This window comes from Polistes canadensis, unplaced genomic scaffold, assembly GCF_001313835.1.
Source record: "Polistes canadensis isolate GaletaPanama2010 unplaced genomic scaffold, ASM131383v1 scaffold_18, whole genome shotgun sequence".
Classification (NCBI taxonomy): Eukaryota; Metazoa; Arthropoda; class Insecta; order Hymenoptera; family Vespidae; genus Polistes; species Polistes canadensis.
The window spans coordinates 19,397-37,982 of NW_014569565.1; positions in this window are offsets into that span (position 1 = coordinate 19,397).

Below are 18,586 nucleotides of genomic sequence, written 5' to 3' on the forward strand. Positions count from 1 at the left end.
CGTTATGCAAGTAAGCAACTGGTCCAGAAAGTAGGGGCAGGGATAAGTGTTGAAGGAAAAGTGAAGCTAATTCTAATTCTTCTTATATTTTAATCTTATATTAATAAGCTTGTATTTATGTTTTCGTTAATAAGCCCTGTGTATTCTGCATCCTGTAATCGGTATAATGAATAAATCTTTTATTAAGTCTGTTCGTTAATTTGAAGAAATAAAATTGAAGATATATGAATTTTAAAGAGTATATTTCGGTAGAATCAGTTAATCCCGTGGTTAGTATTATTTCATAGTTGTTGATTAAGGTGACAATAGAGGCCTATATCTCCACGCTCCAAGACAGAAATAAGGACTTTATTTTAATTTTTAATCTGCTATCTCTACTGTAATAGAAGTTTAACTAAACTCCAACTGTAAATACCCTCCTTCCCCCTATGGGCCATGCGTCTCAGTTTCACCATTCACCCTCACGATTCCTTAGGTTACTAACTCATGAAGACTTCATGGCTTGACCAAAAACAGACTACATTCTATATTACACCACACGTAACAGTATAATTGTAAAAATAACTATAAAAATAGAAGGAATAGGTACTTAGTCTTTTTCGTGATTAACAATTGATTATTTTATGTTTTTACTGTTATTTAAATGTTTTTTAGTATTATTGTAGAATCAGTTGAATACCTATTAAAATAAGAATAATATAAAGTACATTTATTTAAAAATTAAATATCTATTAATATATTTCGAATATTAAACAATTTCGGTCTAATATTTTATTCGATAAAAATCTTCAATTGAAAGTCATCATTCTTCAGGAACGTTAAAACAAATGTTTTTTAGTTTAAAAAATCCTACATATTAGTATAGTACATGAGAGTATTAGACGTACCTTAAATGAATGTTAATTAATCGAAAAAAATGTATATTTTAATCTAAAAACACGGAGTATAAATTCAACGTACTGTTCTGCTCGAAATACACTGTTAGACTGACTCATTGTCCGTTATGAAAGTCAATTAAAATTTCTTTATTGATTGTTGTTTATATGACTTTTAAAAGAATAAATTCTATTTATTACGAATATTATTTTCATTATACGTGTATATAGCCTTCAGAAAGTGATGTAAACAACAATCAATAGAAGAATTTTAACCGACATTCATAGAGGACAATCTGCCAGTCTAACAGTGTATTTCGAAGAGGACGGGTGCGTTGAATTTATACTCCGTGTTTTTAGATTAAAATATACATTTTTTTTTGATTAATTAACAATCATTTAAGGTATGTAGAATCATCTCAAGGTATTATATAACATTCCTATTAATCTTTTTATTAACTAACGCATCTCGCAATAAGTATCAATCGACTTATCGCATAAATACAAGCACACACACACATAAAACATCTGTGATATTCAATTGGACAATAGAAAAAAGCGATATCCTAAATAAACAACGTGTACATCTCCACTCAAAAAACTGGTTTCTCAGTCTCTCCTTTTCTAACATAATTTTTACTTTAATGGATATTCAACTGATCCTAATAATCAAAAATATTTAAATAACAGTAAAAATGTAGAACGACCCTAATTGTTAAACACGAAAAAACCAAGTAATTCTCCTGTTATACAACATGTACGATTTTAACGTACAGACGCTTTTGTATATTATTTTTGTATTTGTTTAATTTACTTGTTATAAAAAAAGCTTCCAAGTTAAATTCATTATATATGTAATTATGATATACTCATGTATTTATCTTTTTTCCGATCTATTTCCGATCATTTCCAACTATTTCTAATTCGCTATCTTATTATATCGCAAATGTATGTATTAATGGATATGTATGTGTAATTTATTACATTTTTTTTATATAATATATTATGCAAACATTATATATATATATATATGTAATATGTAGATTTATGAAATTATCGTTTCGATAATTTAGGCGTTTATATATTATATTTATACGCAAAGTTCTCATATCTTTGAATAATAGATTCCAAAATGACATGTGATTACAGCTAACGGCAGCCAACGTTCGGCAGGTATCGCTTACCTTCGTCAATCTTCGTCATCTGTTTGAACAGTGACAGCTTTGTTCGCTGGACGCTTCCAAGTTGCAACGGAATTTACTTTGTCAACATCGTAATTACAGGTAATTAACATATTTTTTCTAAGGTGTAACTTCTTTTAATATGACTAATGATCGTTAAAAAGTTAATTTTTATGGTGTAAAATAGGAATAAAAGAAATTCGTAGTGAAAATCGTGATTGTACGTATTGCATCATAATTTTTTCGCTTTGTCGGACATTGTTCTCATAAGTATCGAAATCTTGTAATTTATTTCTATAAGTGGAATTAAGAAGGTATCGATCTTGATACTTGATTTTGGGGTTCGTATATGATGTTTTTAAATAATTAATATTTTCATAAAATACATTACGAAATATATTTTTCCAAGATTACTAATAGTGCAATGATGCAATGCGTATTCATAACTATAGTTGCTATTCTTAAAAATGCCTAAGATTACCGTTATTTTGTTTTATAGACAAAACCTACTTGCAACTATATTTCATAGTCATTTTAATTACAAATAATTTGCGTAATTTATTAAGCGTATATTTTCTTTCAATACATCAATCGATTGTCGAACATGTTATTTTTATTTATGAATGTATGCAAGTATCGTATTTAAAAAATTTTATCAAAAAGAAAAAGTACTGGTTTGTCGTACTTTTCTTGAGAGTCATAACATAATATTTTTGTCGAATTTTCCAATTTATTTATGATATATTAGTTAGTATTTTTCTTGCTTTTCAATAATGCTTGGATAAATAATTATTTATTCATATATAAAAATCGATTGAATTTTGCGGTATTCGATTTTCATAGTTTTCAAATAAATGTGTTCGAGTACATAAATACATACATATAAACATAGAGCATATTTACTTGCATAAATAATAAATTTGAAAATTCAGTATTACGAAACTAGATCATTGTATAAATGTATCTATAATAATAATAATCTATTTGTAATTATAAATATACCTACATAATATACATATGTATTTTTGCTTTAAATTGTATAATACAGTTAATACTTGTTACATTAGAAACCTTTCATTTTATCCAAAAAAAATAAGCGTCGCACTAATGTTCGAACGTTTTGAAAAGTAGATAATATTCTATCGTTAAATATTTTATTCGATTTCATTTATAATGAATAATTAAATATTTTAACTTTCTGATAATTAATATTAAATCAATGTATTTTTATTTTTTTCGAACCATTCAGTATTGTTTAAATGAAGAAAAAATAACTAATATAAGTTGAGTCAGAATTTGTTTGTTAATTATTATCTCTTTGCATTTCGTTATTTACATTGACTTTTGGAAATATGTTTATTTTAATTAATTATGCACACAAAGAGTTATAGAATCAATGTTTTTTTTAATGAAAAGTTCATTCTATAATTAATAAATAATTAAGAAAATATAACGCTTTTTCGGTAGGAAAATATAAAATAATTTACATTTATACTCATACATTATTTTTTCAATATTTTTTCATATTATCATCATATTTAATTTCTTTATGCAAAATAACAGCGATTTTAACCAATTTCAATAATGAACATCGTTTGCTGACACCTATTCTTCAAACTCCTATGGAATTATCTATTACACCACAAAATATTTTGCAGTCATCAAAAATCTTCGTAGTAAGCGAAGAAAATTTAAAGTCTCTTCGATGTTCAATCATATTAAGTACGAAAAATTTGACCTCGCAATAATAACTGATTAGTAACGCGAACAAGACCGTGAATAATTATCTTTTTTGAATTACTCGCGAGTGGTAAATTTTTCGTTGCATGTGTTTTTTTTATTGTTTGTCTACTATGCATGGACATATTTATTAACTCGAAATAGAGTTTTCTTATTTCATCGATTCGCGTCGTATAATTAACAGTACAATTAATTATCACTTATTTTGTTCGGCGCGCGTATTTGCTCGTGATATTAGTGGTGAAATCGGGCTTTCATTTATTTGATATCGTCCAAAAAAAAACATGTCATGTAGTTTACCATTCAAACATCGTTTCCTGCTTAGTCTATTTAATCACGATCTTATTAGATATATCGATATCGATATACCAAAAATTGAACAAGAAGAAAACCTCGAAAAATAGATTCTGGGAATCGACTGGTGGTGGATCGTGATCTTATTTTATTGATATGAGTCATTCATGATTTATTTTTTTTATTATTTTTGCATGAAAAATAAATGAAATATTTAATCGATTTTGTGTTGATGATAAGAAAGTTTCAATAGAGTTATTGACTTAAAATGATAAAAATATACTTACAATAAGAATCAGAAGCGTTTAAGAAAGGTTGTCGAAAATATCCTCTCTAGTATAGATTTGTGCACCTTGATGATAACTTTTGTGAATCATGAAGTTTATTTGTTAAAATTAATATTTTGCTATGTTTTAAATACATGAACAAATGAATAGAAACTTGTCTTTGGTTTTCCACCAAATGGTTAGAAATTATTTAATTTTCAACATGTTTGTTTCGTACATTGCAACACACAGCAAATATATATTATACTATATAAAGTATTTATTTTGATTGTAGTTTTTGTATGCAAGATTTGGATGATTACAATTTTATCAAACTCTTAAAAAATTTGTAATTTTTTTGAATACTTTACAATAGAAATTTTACATAAATATTTGTAATTTCTATACAATATCATTATTTAAACGTCTATGAAATAAATTAATAATTATAAATATTTTTTGGGTAGGAATAACTCATTATAAGGGAACATATTAAAATGAAAAGAAAAGAAAAAAAATTTTTGCTCTCTCTCTCTCGAAAAAAGAAAAGTATTCGATTTCGCGTTGTAAGTTAAACTTTTGCGTCTAGAAAAGTACACTCGAAACGGAGTTTAATTAAGCATAATGCGTTATGTGCGTGTTTCTCGAGCGAGAAAGAATATTATTCATTTCGTTGCTTAAAATAGCGCACATTCATTCGATAACGGGCGCTTTTTAATTAAGACGTACCGCGAAGTACATTCGCCGAGCGTTTTATACGCCCCTTGTTGCTACATTGTTCCGGAGTGGTGTCAGTACTTTACTAAACGCTTATGAATATTCAAATCTACCTTTTACTATCTTGTTTCGAAATATATATTAGTTCTACGCTTGGTAAGCAGCGAAATAAACGGCTTATTTCTAGATTAAATCGCATCGCGCGTTCGCGCCGTTAATTTAACTCGCGTTTCTTCGGCTCCGTTGTCAAAATTTCTTATCTCCGTTCGTGGCTTTTCGTGCGAACTAGAAAAGGAATGAACGAACGTACACATGAAGCTCGCAGTTTCAAAATTACCTTCGAAGGTCTTACTCGTTTTAAAACGCGTGGCTACGTATAATTAAAAGGAATTAAAAACGTACGTGACAAACGACTTACAAAAACGTGTGATCCGTTTTTTTCTCTTTTTTTCTTTTTTCTTTTGTTATAAAAAAAAAAAAAAAACCAAAAGAAATAAAACCATGGAAGGAAAAGGTAGTTTGTAATGCATTAACTCATTTTGAAAAAAGATTTATCGTCCTGAGAATTTGTTCCATTTGTCATCTTCGCTCTTTTGCGTAGAAAAAGATACGAACAGATATTTTAGAAGTAGAAGTATTCGCGTAGGCGTGTTGCTTAATTTCATAATTTTGTATAATGTTCTGAAACAACACCTGAGACAATGAAAACACGAAACTGGAAAGAGAAAAAGTATTTACATATAAAGTTAAGGTTTGCTCGTACCACTATTTTCAGAAAGTGAGTAAGAGAAAGAAAGAAAGAAAAAGGAAAGACAAGGAAATGTTTTAACTTTCCATGATAAAAACGTAGAATTTTTTCTTTCTTGCTAAAAAAATACTCATGTTTTCATCGTTAGACTTATTTTAGACAAAAGCACATAAGTTGTAAATTAATCACTCCCACGAACGAAGATACTCAACTTTTTTTTCCCTTCATTATATAATCTTTCGTGTTATAGAAATCTGACAAAATAATAATAAGTTTAAGCCTTATCTTGAACATATATTTACTTTTATTTTTGCTTCAACAGAGCGAGTTTCTTTCAACGATAGAAAATATCCCGTTTTTTTCTTTATTTTTTTTTGCGGAACAGTGAAGGAGACACGTCGAATACTCCACATCGTGATCCTGGATAGAAAGTCAATTTGCCATGATTCGAAGTAAGTCACGCGCGCGGCTTTCATCTAACGACTTCCGGATAAGGCTTCCGGTCGGCGAGTAGCCAGTTTGGCTAGTTTGTTACGAAATGCGATGCTGTAAATATAGATATAGAAAGCGTTGCTCTAGCAAGGATCGACCCCAACAAGATTGAAAGTCAATCTCCGCTCGGCTGAACTTGATGGGTCCACCTTCCTATGTAGGTATCCTCCTATGTATTTCTTCGGTGAACGATGACGATCTTGAAATTGATTACGAATCTTCCGATTAGATCTTGTAGAAAAAAAATATATATATATATAAAGAAGTAGAAGAAGAAGAAGAAGATGTAGAGAAAATCGTTATGTCAAGGTAATAAAACCGATCGACAAGATACTCGAAACGATTTTAACGTGTTTCGATCGAAGAACATTAAATATTTCTTATCCTTTATATAAAGGACTATCTCCTTAATAATTGAACGGCCGATTATAATACGTTGGCCCAATTCGACATCGCGATTACCATCACCCTTTGTCGCTTACGACAAGTCAGAAACCACGAAGAATGTCCTTGGAAGAAACTCTAACGCCGGAAACGCCAATGGACTTCTCTTTTTGGAAGTTACGCTTCTGGTTTTCAGCCAAGCGCAGCCTCTTAATAATACATCTTCCTTGAATCCACGCCAAACCGATAATTTCAGAGCCGGTGATAGTTCAGAAAAGATGCTGCTGCCATGTTAGAAGACGTTCTTACTACCGGGCATATAAACTTGATATAAACGTGATTCGAAACGTTCTCGAAATACGTGGCTATCGGGGAAATCGCGAAAACGATAACCTCCATTAGCGATAGAAAAGGATTCGTTTGGTGAAACGTTTTCAACCTCGGCCAATTTTCTGTCTAACGTTTGATTTGATCCTTTGTATATTTTTTTCCTCGTCGAATGAATTAAAACGGGATCACGTTAATTCTCATCTTTGGCTCCTCGCAGCACAAACGCACTCTCTCTCTCTCTCTCTCTCTCTCTCTCTCTCTCTTTCTGTCTCTGTCTCTGTCTCTGTCTCGAATTAACGAAAGGTAACGTTAAAAATGAAGAACCGAATCGGACGACAATGGAAAATGATAGGACGCGTTCTGACGGCTTTGTAATCGGATCAGGATCCAGTAGAATGCAAATCGAAACTGGTCAAAAGAGATAGAGAAAGAGAACGGAATAGAAGAGACAGGCATCTCGTTTCGGAAGACGCAATGGGAATTTGCAATAACGTCAGCCTCGAGACTTTGCGACGGCGAGCTTACTTGTACAGACAAAGCTTTGCTTTGGTTTTCGACCACAAAGAGAACCCTGTGCATCGCACACATATCTCTATATATATATAATATATATATAATACATATATATATATACAAACTCTCACACGTTCTTATCAAATATACGCGAAAATACTTGTGCACGTTCAGTACGTGTATACGTACGTTCTGGCGATTTTCATTTCACGCGTTACGCCAGTACGTGGAAGGGCCGACATGCGGTTTCTGCGGCACCACGCGCCCCTCCTATATCATCGTTTAAAATAATATTGCGTCCAGAGGGGCATTCACCGCTCTCATATCCGCTGCGACAAATCACCCTCGCCCGGCTACTCGCCGCCGTCTAACGCCTACCACTACTACTACTACTACTATTATACTACTATTACTACCACCTTCGTTCTTGCTACCTCGACGCACCACTACCCCTGTCATACAACTGGCCCGTTGAATTTAAAAAAAGGAAGAAAAATAGCTACGGGAAAAACGATGAGGGGAAAAAAGAGGAATGAAAGAAGAAAGAAGTTGAGATTTTCCACCAATGTCGCATTCTTATTTCACGTTTCTCCCTGTTTACGTTTATTGCCAGATATGATTAATAACGCGAACGTTTTATGGTAGACACCATTTTTTTTGTATGAAAAAAACATAGGTTCACGCGTAGGTATTTACATATATATATTTATATATATATATATATATATATATATATATATACATAATATGTTTTAGGTATTTCGCGAAATCCTGTAGGATCGTGCCTATTCGAGGATTTTGATTTTAATCTTGATAAAAAGCGTTGATAGAAAATAGCTTGTTAATCCGTGATTATCGTTTGATGCGGGGAGGCTCGTTGGTTTTTTACGTTCTTTTTCAATTTACTTTCGTGTCTGTGTACATCGATTATTCAAAATCGCTCGGAGCTTTTTACACGTTCGGCAAATGAAAGTTTTATTTAAATCGAAATAATTTGCATCCTTATCGCCAGGCTTTCGATTATTATTAACCATTACTATACGCGATCGCAGTGGCTTATTAATAATGACGAAGCGAAGGTGCTTTCGGGCTAATGCACGCAAAAACATACAAATAACCAATTCTTCGATGAATATATTCATTGCGTATAAATTTATATTTAACAAAATCACCGTCTGATTTTAATAATACGTAAATTCGTGCATACTCGTCGAATAAAATGAAATATTGCCTTGTTGGTCGAAACGACGCGAGTTTCATTCGATATAATGATCGAAATTCGAGAGTTTTTGGAGTTGATCACGGCAAACATTCTAACTAACGTAACATAACGTACATAATGTAAACTTGCAAAATGAGCTGGAAACGTATCAAATTGAGCACGTACGCATAGAATTAAATAACGGGAGTTTTAGTTATATCTATCTTTCCGTATTCTAATATTCATCCATTGTGTTTTCCTAATATAAGATAAATGCAATAACGCAAATACAAAAGAAGACGCGATTGTAATAAGCAATTTAGTCGAAAAAAAAAAAGAATGTTTTCGGTCGTTAAAGGCAACGAAACATATAAATACGAGGCGTAGAGCGATCGTTAGTGCAACTATAAGCCACAACCCAACGATATAATGTTAATGAAGCAATTCCAGTATCAACACATTCCCCGGTAATGATCGCGTTACGCCGGCTACTCGTTGCGGACAGAACATAAGTAGAAACAAATGACCCGACATCGGCCGTTCGTAAACGCGGAACTTTTGTCCCTCTCTTTCTCTAGCTAAACTACTAGACTACTTGGTTAACCGTACTCACCGACCACTACTTACAACCTCGTGGCTTCTCCGTACAGCCTGACTTCTTTTTACAACGTTTAATCTAAATCCAACTAAGATCTTACAACTGGCCGAGGGAGAATCGTTTCGAGTCTCTTTCTCCTTCTCTCTTTCCTTCTTCCTCTCTTTTCTTTTTTCTCTCTTTCTTTTTTGCCCGAGGTTCTTCCGGCTCGCTCGTTCTACGTTTCACCGCCTCTGGAATAACGAAGCTCCGAACTAAATGGCAAAATTGTATCGGACAAGGTTCGGTCATTTAACCGAGGACGACTTCCGCGAGTTTCTTTTACGAAATTAGAAAGAACGTTATCAAGTACCGTAACAATTAACGCGAATACTCTATTCTACGTGATCTTTTTTTTTTACATTCGCCTTCGCTCATCTACCGAAAAAGAGATCCATTAATATACTCTCATTGTCAATGAAATCTTAAGTATCATTTAATTCCGATAGATATACGTTCGATATTCTTTAGATATTTTTGTGAACTTAATTAAAAAGTTGGTTTATATTATTATGTATATATTATTCTTATGACTTATACTAATATAATTACATTTATATGTACAGTGAATCACAGGAGTATTCGTAACCGTCCCCACTGTAAATTTTAAATAATTGATATTTAGTTGTAATGCAGACTTTCAAAATTCCTATAAACTAAAACCTATTTTAGGATTATTAAATTTTCAAACTGATATAAATTTCAATGCAGAGAAAAAACATCAAGGAGATATTAATTGTTTAAAATTTAAAGTAATAGTACGAATACTTATGTGACTCTCGCTGCACATATATTACTTCAATATTATTTTTCTATATCGTTTTAAAGCAATTATAAACAATTTCATTTATCATGATTTAAAACATATTGTATTTATACCTTCTGAAGTGGAAAGAAATTGGGTTCATTTTTGTAAATCGCCGTTAAGCAGGAAGATTATAGGATTAGAAGAGTAAATAGGAAATAGAAGAAAATAGCGCTAAAAGTAAAACTTTCAAACACTCTGCAAATAATGTAGAAATGCATTTGTAAATTATCTGTAATTATTATCAAGTTTTTGCAGACAACATTTCATTCCTCTTTCGCTGATATGTCGACAGATATTAAGATCCATTTAAAGAACTCATATTAACTTAAGTCAACTTAAAAAGAAAAGTTAATCTCCGATAATTTATTTTTGATTATCTTAACAACGTCTTTAACTTTCCTTTTAATCGTATGATTTATATTCCTTAAAAAGAGATAACATTATACCGTATTGTAATCGAGCGACGCGTTTACACGTTAAAAAATAACACGTATATCGACTTTTCTCTCATAGTATAAGAAATTTAAAAACAAATAATTAAGTTACGAACAACAACGATCACGCCAACACTTGCAACGAGTTTTATTTAAACTTTATTATATTGTTAGATACAATGTGGAAAGTTCATGAATAAAATACGTAGGTTTGCGATGGCCATATTTTATAATAAGAATAATATTATATCGTTATAACAATATAATACAAAATATTCAATATTTCATTTATATGATATTACGATGATCATAATTGAAATCGCAGGACACCGGCAACGACAACGACGACGACGACGACGACAACGACGACGAATCGTCTTTGACGGACGTCGATTGGACGGAAATGACGTTGGAAGAGGTTGTGAAAAGTCGATCGATTTCACACAACGACGACACTCGAAGCGTTGGCTAATTATTCGAACAAATTATCGACAGGATTAAAGCAATTACTCGTACAGCTGATTAGTGCATGAAATTGGAATTACATCGGTCTCCCGCATTTCTCTTGCTGTCTCTCTCCCTCTTTTTCTCTTATATCTCTCTTCGACAGTCTATTCACTTCTCTCTCCAATTCCCTTGAATCCGAATCTCTATTTTCTCTCTCTCTCTCTCGCTCTATATCTGTTTTTCGCTTTCTCTCATTCGAACCAGTTCTATCCATTTTGTCGCGTACGCTCATTCACCATAAATATGAGATGAATGCATTGTAATATCGGTGATGTCACGCGCGGGGCTAGTAGGTATCATATATTAGTCTCGTCGCCAGACGTGTTAATTAATTAAATATCGCCGATAATCATCACGAAACTGGCTACAGGAGGTATCCGCGTGTCGTTCTCGTCGTGCTTTTGTTTTTCACCACTAAATTATCCTCCTCGCATTGTTCCCCCGGCATTAACATTAATGAGTTTATTGTTAAAACTCGCATGCATTTCGATTAGCTGCCGACAATCAAATTAGTTTTCATCAGTGGTCGTAGATCTCGTGGCAAAACGAGATACATTGATCTCCCGTGAATTCACTTATCTTTACTTTTTTTACAAGGAGTGTTAAAATACTTAGAGCTTTTTTAGGGTTACGAAAAAACCTTATTCGATTTGTACGAGTTAAAGAAAGAAAGAAAAAATAAATAATAAATAAATAAATAAATAAACGGAATCACCTTGGTGATGTACGTTGTCAAAAGTTAATGAATTTTAAACGCGAACATACGTTCGTAACAGTTGGGAGTAAAGTACAAAGCACAGAGATTACGATGAGAAAAAGAACGTGAGGGAATAGAATCGGGAAAGGGAGGACGATTGTTGCAGCGAATGGTTATAGCTGAGGCTCATACGAACGAACGAGGAGCGTTAGTTGGAAAGCTGGATCAGAGTGAGAGAGATAGAAAGAGAAAGGGGCGTTGTATTTTAGGTACGCGCAATTACATCGTGATTAATTAGTCAGCCACGTGGAACCCTCCTTTTCTTCTCCCTTGGGTCTCTGCCGAACCCATCCTCGCGTTCCTCCTCTTCCTTCACCTCTTCTTCCTTCCCACTCACTCTTTCTCTTTCTCTATCTCTATCTCTTTCTCTTTCTCTTTTCCTCCCTCTCGTCGTTTAAAAAGTCGGTCTTTCTAGGTCGGTTTATCGCGCACGTTTTCGTGCGTTTATATACCGTGGACGTAGAGGAAAAAACCATTAACTTCCCTCAGGCTTTCATTTGACGTGAGGTTAATCGAAAAATATCGAGCGCAGCGAAAAACAAACGCACGGGAGCGCGAGCTAGTTCGTCGTCGTTGCTTCTCTTCTCTTCTCTTCTCTACGAGAAGGAGAAAGAAAGATAGAGGGAAATCGTGGCAAACGGCCGGAGGGATAGAAAAGCCCCCTCCCTCACCCCTTCTTCTTCTTCTTCTTCTTCTTCATTGCTCGTCTAGCCATTTTTTCGAATTATTATTTGGTAGGTGAAGGAGAACGCCGCGTTGTTGGGCGTTGACTGATAGAGAGATCAGACCGTAAAGATGCAGGCTCCTGTTAAAACCAAGAGACAGACGTCTGAGAAACGAGCCGTTGTCTCCTCTCGTATTACTTCAATTTTTCTCGCTCATAAACGTCCGTACGATACACAACGTTTACCGTCGATAGCCATGGCTCTTGTAGTTTTTCCTCGTGAAAAATTTGTCGATCCACCCGACACGTCGATCGCGTGCGCCCGAGGATTTAACTTTATATAGGCAATTTCGTTGCTAGATATAAGATTTACGAACGATTAGGCTGTCAGCGTATTTCATTTTAATTCCTAAAAAAGAAACGCGGATTTTGGTCTTATCTGGGGAATTAAAGAAATTCAATGTATTTCATTTTTAAAAGCCCCTTTTTTCTTTCCGTGCAAATTCATTTAAAAAGGTATTACAATTTATAATTTTTTGTTTATGATAGATACGTTAACTAGAATGATTAGTTCCTCTACCAATCGTGTATCTCTATTTATCGATTGAAAGGAATGGTCCAATTAAATCACGTCGATTCGTCCAGTGATGTTTCGTCCATCATCGTGATCGAATATCGACACCTTGGAAAAGCCGGTGACCGATGAACTCGTTGCTGAACGCATAAGTCACTCGTTCTGCGACTCAACAAAAGCTAATAGATGCAACCTCCTTGCAGTCACGTCATTTGAAAATTAATTACAGTTACTTGCAGTGGCTCGTAAAGAACAAGGCCTGAATAATTAACGTAACTGTTGTATCGCGCTCCAAGCTAATTATAGGCCCCTCCTTTTCTATTCACCCGATTAGCATATTCGTTAATTATCGGCCCCACCATTTTCTGTTGCTTGTACTTTTATACAACGAACCGTTTCTCTTCCTTTCTCTCTTTCTCTCTCTCTCTCTCTCCCTTTCTTATACTCTTTATTCTTTTCTGAGCTTGCGTGCATTTATATTCCCACGAACTATGCGTGTCACAAAATATACGTGTATATATTTTGTATGTACATATAAAATATATATATATATATATATATATATTTATTGGTGTCGAATTTATAATCCTGTCCAACATGTCGAGATATGCGGAAATTTCAACACCATTAGTTTTTTCTGTACCCTTTCGACCCATAATAAAACATTTGTAAATTCTTGTAAACGATAATCGATCCCTACAAAAATCTACTTTTCGTCGATACAATTAGTGTTCAAATATTTACGTTTCACTAGCACACTGCAATCAACAGAAACTTCCTTTTAATTTATTTTCACGAAGCGGAATCGAGAGCTGTATTTGGAAAAAACACACTCGAAAGATGCTTGATGTTGTTTTCCCTGCGTTTGTGCTTACGCAAGCGGAAAGTATAAAGTTTTATACGCGTTAGTACATAGGTAGTTAGGTGCTTTTAAAATGAATACCACGGAACGTTTGAATGGTTTGCATTTTTTATGCACATACGTTTATTTGTTACCAATAAATTGAGAGCGTGGTAAATAATTTCATGCTTCGTTACTTTTACGGGTACGAATATTTCCGAGTTTTGCTTTAGCACGTTCTAAAAATAAAAGAATTTGATTAACGAGCAGTAAATCATACTTTTTCAGTATTATTACGTCACGAAAAATGAAAGGGAAGTAGGTATCTCGGAAAGATCAAAGATACTAAAAGCTTCTTCCTTCATTCATCATGTTCTTCCCCCTATTATAGGACAACGAGGGATTCGAGTAAACCATTTCTTTGTCAGTAAAACGATTGATTTGATTCAGACTAAGTGAGAGGAAAGGTTCTTCGTATGAAGACGTATACTTCACGGGGGGTATTGCGACGGCATAAGAATGAAGTTGGGCATATTCGCACGTTTATCGTGTCGCCTCGAGCAAGACACGCGATCTCGACACGAGTCCCGAACATAGTACACGCCTTTCGCGTTCTATACGACCACCCTTAACACGGTTTCTCGTTCAAGGTATACGGAAATCCAGTACCGACGACATGCTCGTAAGAATTGATAATAGTGGCTTACAAGTGTAGAGACGTATTCGAATTTCGATAACAATTCATACGTCGTCATACAATTATTACAATTAATCGTCATCATTGTCGATTTTATTTATTATCATCTACCAAAGCTTTTTTTTTTTTATTACTTTAATTATAACATTAATTCTAAATCGATATTATCCTGTGATATCAAGTTTCTTAAATTGATAGAGAAAATTGTCAAGGAAGAGTGCAGATAGAAAGAGGGACGGAAGTTTGTCGAGCCGTGTGAAAAAACAAGGAAACGAGAGGAAAGGGACTTCCCTTTTAGGGTAGTCCAAACGATCGTGAAAAGAACGAATGAAGGAAGGGTGGTAGTATCGTCGTGTCACGCCTAGACTAGTCACGAAGAACAGTTTGGTCGGAACCCCTGCCGATAAATGAACAATAATGATATTCGAGTTAAGGGTAATGGTTTCGTTTAGGATATAATCGATCGATCAGATAATGTGATATAACGATGGTATATATTTTATTACGAGAAGAATGAATTTATCATTGAGATAATAAAAGTTTTATTCTCTAATCCATTACGTATGAAAAATCTTTGTAATGAAATATAAAATTCAGATGAGATAAAATTCGTAGATATAAAAAAAAAATAAAGAAAAAACTTATAGTAGTGTATAACATACATTTAAAGGAAACTCAACGAGATTGTTATACAATGTAATCGTCTATCGAGTAATATGTTTGAAAAAGACATAAAAGCTCTTCTTGCGAGTTAAACTTCCGCCGCAAAAAATGTGTTTTTCTCGCTTCGCGCCAGTTACAGGCTCGCTCTTACATCTACGTGCTCCGGTTTTAGCGCCGTGCTATCAAGTTTTTGTCACTGTCTGCAAAATGGCAGTGAGAAACGAGCAGGAACCTGTCGTGCCACGGTTAAAATGGTAGATTAAACGTCTCGCTGACGACCAACCCCCCGATCGATTCGCTTCTCTCTTCTTTTCTCTTTCGAATATATGACATCTGGATGAAGAATAACGAAAGTTAAAGCCTAATTGCGATATCTCGCGTGAAACGTTTTATTCTAATACACTATCAATACTGTTGTTATGATAACGTTGTAGAATTTTTGTTGGTTTATCAAATTAGTAAAGAGGCAGTAACACGTTGACGTCAGTTGAAGTTATAAAATATTACAGTTAAAAAAAAAAGAAAATAAAAATATAAAGTGATTTTTATTTTATTGTTTGAATCTCTCGGTAATCATACAATCAAAACGAGTGTTTCCTAGCGAAAGAGCATACGTAAATGGTATTAGCTCTGTTAGAAGTGGGTAATGTTGCACGATATTACTCGTTGAAACGATACTTTTGAAAGCAATATTTTAGTAGAGTCATTACTCAAGTGTTTTTGTTTTGTATTCACAGTCCAGTTAAGTTAGACGAGGAGTGAAAGAAGGATAGTAGAAGAGAAAATGCAAAAGCGTTGGATCGCGACGCCTAAAATAATTACTATCCGAGACACGACGTGAGAGCAACACAAAAGCATATCCGTTACACTCAACGAATACGCAAATGCAGAGAAAAAAGAGAGAGAGAGAGAGAGAGAGAGAGAGAGAGAGAGAGAGAGAGAGAAGGATATAGACATAGAAAGAGCGAATAAACGCGTAGAAATCGTATACGTGTAAGTATACATATATCATATAACGTTACATTTGGATAAGTGGTGTATGCTTTTATGAAATATAATTACTAATTGTTCTCAATCGTGTGTATTCTTTCGATGGTTTTATGTTTGAGCATTTTTAAGAACTTTTTATACGCTTTGAAATGCTTTCAAACATTGCACCCAACCATATTTTTATGTTAAACCGCCTTGATTTTTCCAGCCCATTCTCGCGTCGTTAGATTACATCGTAAAAAGTCATACAAAGTTGACGCTGCATTCAAAAACCAATTCGTAGGAAAAATTCAAAGGAAAATTCGACGCTTGGTTTGTCCATTTTGTACAAGCCAACGAGAGACAGAGAGAGAGAGAGAGAGAGAGATCCCTTCTTTTTCTTTTACGCTCTTTAGCTACTAGACTCTTGCTACTATTATTTTAACCGTGTTATTTTAACAGAGAGCTTCTTATAAAAATGTGCTAGGAAATAAAAGAGGCCACGATAAATAGTTAGAAATCGATTGGCTGATAATCACGACAGAATAATAGCCGTCGATTTTATCACTAACGATTATGTTTAAAATGACATTGTTTATTTTTCTTTTAAATTTTAGTTTCCTTTCATTACTTTCACGAAGTATTTGCGAATACGATAGGAATTCCATAATTCATGGTTGGTTACCTAGTACATATTCCGTTTAATTACGATACGGTTAATTCGTGATTTCACCAAACAAAAGGCGAACGGAGCCACTAACGTAATTATAGTTTATTTGGAATTCGTGAATGCGAGTTGTAGAATGGATAATCTGACTTTTGGATTATGCTTATGTTCATACATTCATATGTACTCTTGTTCGAGATAGAAATTAATTTCTACAATAGAGAACAATAAAAAATTAGGTTTATTTTCGGAAAGAAATTCAACAATGAATTTTTGCGAATTCATAAAGAGCGTATACTAATATTATAATTTATTCAAAATTTTACCCAACAAGTATCGCGTTTAAAAAGAACATAATCAAATCGTCTTAAACGAAGACAAAGGATATTGCATTTTTTAAAACAATCGAGGTTTACTTATTATTCATGTTCATTAGGAAACCGTGGCATGGCTTTACAATAGCGTATAAGGGGGTAAAGAGCGGACGCTCGACAATGGACCCGCGGGTAGGATTCCCAGATCTGAATTTGGAATTCCCAACATCCCCAAGTACCCCGCTTTCGTTCTAGCGTGAAATAAGTCTGGGACCTCGGAGCTCGTTCACCATCTCACTCTTCCTCCCTCTAACCCTCACTCTTTCTCTCTTTCTCTCTTCCTTTTCTCCGGTTCTCCTTCTATCCCAAAGCTGACTATTTGCACTTAGCAACTAGTGGCATGGTACCTAGGTGCCCTCAACTAAAATACTACTTTCCGTCGACTGACCTTTCTACAAAGTAAAGCAATGAATACATTTAGATCGTAAATGTTCCCCTACTTCGGTCCAACAGTCGTCGTTCCATCTCGTGCATTATGTATTTCCCTCTAATGCGTCCATTAAGTGCGATGCAAACGTTTAAATCAAATTTCTATTAACTGTAATTAATGCGCGTGACACCTAGACGAGCCGAAGTTACATTCTTATCTCTGCGAACTGCCGTTACTAAGAGTAGAAAGCACAGTTGCCCGCGTTAATTCTCGAAAAGTACACGAACGAAATTCCCTTTCTACACCAAACTCCGAACTCCTAATTTTCTACCTTTATTGCCTTCGTTACAATCGCGGTTTGATGTATTTTCCTAACGTTTCCTGGAAAAAAAGAGAACAAAATATTAAATCGAAAAAGTATGAAATAACAGAGAAAAGCAAAGAATAGAAAAAAAAAAAAGCAAAATATACGAAACGAATAGAATATCCTAAAAAGGCCTATGAATTTTCCATACGTATACTGTTCGCTACCGAAAAATGAAATAACTTCCACCTACTACTACTACTACTACTACTACTACTACTACTACCCTAGCTCCTTTTTCTAGTTTAAAGCTTTTTGCCAGATATTCGCGAGCAGGTGCACTCGCTTCTCTCTCGATTGGGTCGGTTTCGTCCTCTTCGAAAGAAAGCCGAAAGGTTGGATAAATTATCGGTGACGATGCTTGAAGATGAAGTCACATTCGAATAAGAAATTTTCGAATATAAGAGAGAGAGAGATAGAATATCACCGTGCGGAACGTAGAAGAACGCGCTTCTGTTTACAAGATGAGCGTCGCTGGTTGTAAATCATGGGAGCGAGAGATGGGTTGAGCGACCACGTTGC